The following is a 2,184-nucleotide window of genomic DNA, read 5'->3' on the forward strand; positions in this document are numbered from 1 at the left end:
GCTGCATCAAAACGGCGCAGGCTCCTTGTAGATATGCCCCTTAGTCTAAGCATAGTTTTTGGTTCTGGAAGAGTATCCATCCAGTACAAACCTATGTTAGACTCACAGAGACACCCTTGCGCTATGGTGCAAAGGTGTGTCCGTAGCGTACGACCGCACATTTCTGTGCTGGCGTTAGGGAGAGCTGGCGCGACCCATGCAGGTAAAAGTGGTGTGGCAGGGTGGGTCGACATACAATGACAAGGGAAACGCTAAAAAAAAAAAGAAAACCATGGTTTTATTTTTTTTTTAATTTTAAGTTTCCCTCGTCGTATGTTGACACTCCCACACCCCGCTTCACTGCTCTTACCTGCACGGGCCGTGCCTGAGGGAGAGGAGATGAGAGTGCCATATTTCTGTAAATATAGCGCTCTTTTGCTCTCTCCTTCTCAAGCAGCGCAGCACTCGCAGCTGCTGCACTGCGCTGCATGACAAACTAATAAATCTGGCCCCGAGTGTGGCGTGTTCATTATCCTGCTCCCAGGCTGGGGAGGATGCTACAAATACAATTGGTTACTAGTACATCTTTCTCATGAATGTCTCTAAGTGGCGTTATATTCTGACCGACGGTGAATAATGCGGCCCTTTGATTTCGAAATATTTTTTTCCTATATGTTTGCAGTTTCATAAAGCGCGATGGTGGCCCGAGAGCACTCAAGCGCTTTACAAAACCACCAGACACCTTCCAGGCACTGGGAAGAGTGATTTCTCAGAATCCCCTGGGGTTGGACGGAAGCCGTGATCCGAAGCTGGTCACCAGTTCCAAAATGTGCATCTTTTGCTGCTGTTCTGGGGATGGGCCCCATTCAATGACCCTAAACAAAGCTGTGGGAAGGAGATGGACTGATCCGGCGGTGACTGGGCCGGTCAGGCCCCTCAGACCCACGGCTGCAGGAGCTTGTGCTGCGTGAGAGGCGAAGGGGAGATTTAACAGGCAGAGCTGCCGAGTCTGTAGAACGGGTTCGAGTCCCGGCTTCGGCTCAACAGCCTGTTACTCCTAGCAAATCACGTAATGACCCGGCAGGTAATTAAATATATATCTAAAACTGACCATGTGTAGCGGAGGCAGACTAATGCTCGTGTAAAGCCAAAGCGTTGTAATGCCTAGAGCAAAACTGGCGCTACGAGAGCAACAAATGTAAACCCCTGTTACCCTCCCCAGAGTCACGTGCGACTGCAAGCCTTGTCACGTGGACTCGTGTAGGGTTATTTGCATACCCACAATTCCCTGTCACTTGTAATCAATCCTTATTTAGTTTTCATTCAATTCAATTTCCTACTTTATCATATTAGAATGTCAATGTACTCACTGAGACGTTCCAAGTCTATTTAGTTCTCTGTCCCACACTCACAGTCCAAGGGGATGGGATGCAATGGGTCTCTGCCACAGCGCTATTTTGTCATACTCTGGTTTCTCTTCAAACCGAATAAATCTTTCGCCTTTTACTAAAGATTTCCGTGGAGAGGAACATTAAAGAGTTTCACTCAATTTTTGAAAGTTCTATCTCTGATAGAACTATCCTATAATAGTTAAAAAAGATTATACATGACACCTTTGAGTACTACAGTATATGCTTCTTGTTTAGGTCCCCCCACCCCATCTTGGGGGGGGGGGGGGGATGTGGCGGGACCGGGGGGCCTTAGTGTCTGCGGAGGTTCTTGAGTATTGAAGGAGTTGCAGGCACTAGAGGGGGCTTGTTTGTCAGAGGCTTGCAGAGGGTTATTGCAGGGGCTGCCCATGTGGGATGCTCACAGATAAGGGCAGAGAGGGTGGCAGTCCGTCAGGATGGCGGAGCTCGAGTGCGGGGGGAGGCAAGGTGAAGGGGGCGGGGGGGGTTCGGTTGGGGGAGCGGGGGGTCGTGGGAGGGACGAGGTGCCATTGAGCGGGGTGGGAGAGATGGGCGGGGACCTGCAGGGCTTGCTGCTGGTCCGGTAATAAGGGTTGCGGACAGATGGGCAGGGGGGGCTAGTAGTCAGCACGGGGGATGTTGGAGAAGGGCAGTCGGTCTTACGTCCTTGGGGGACGGCGGGGCTGGCGCACGGGCATGGGGAGAGGAACGGGGAGCGCGGGTGTCTTTAATGGCGGCTCGAGCCCTGGTCGGGATTAACTGGGGCTTCCATCCTTGCGGGATCAGGGGGAAGTAG

General features: G+C 51.6%; 1 non-coding gene across 1 annotated transcript; it reads left to right on the top strand.

The window, feature by feature from the left end:
• The first annotated feature begins 1,441 nt into the window (after positions 1-1,441).
• LOC146835204 (U5 spliceosomal RNA) lies at positions 1,442-1,557 on the top strand. Its single transcript, XR_014960908.1, has one exon. It is a non-coding gene; the product is annotated as a U5 spliceosomal RNA (small nuclear RNA).
• Positions 1,558-2,184: the final 627 nt, after the last annotated feature.

This window comes from Triturus cristatus, chromosome 4_2 (assembly GCF_964204655.1).
Source record: "Triturus cristatus chromosome 4_2, aTriCri1.1, whole genome shotgun sequence".
In the NCBI taxonomy this organism is placed as follows: Eukaryota; Metazoa; Chordata; class Amphibia; order Caudata; family Salamandridae; genus Triturus; species Triturus cristatus.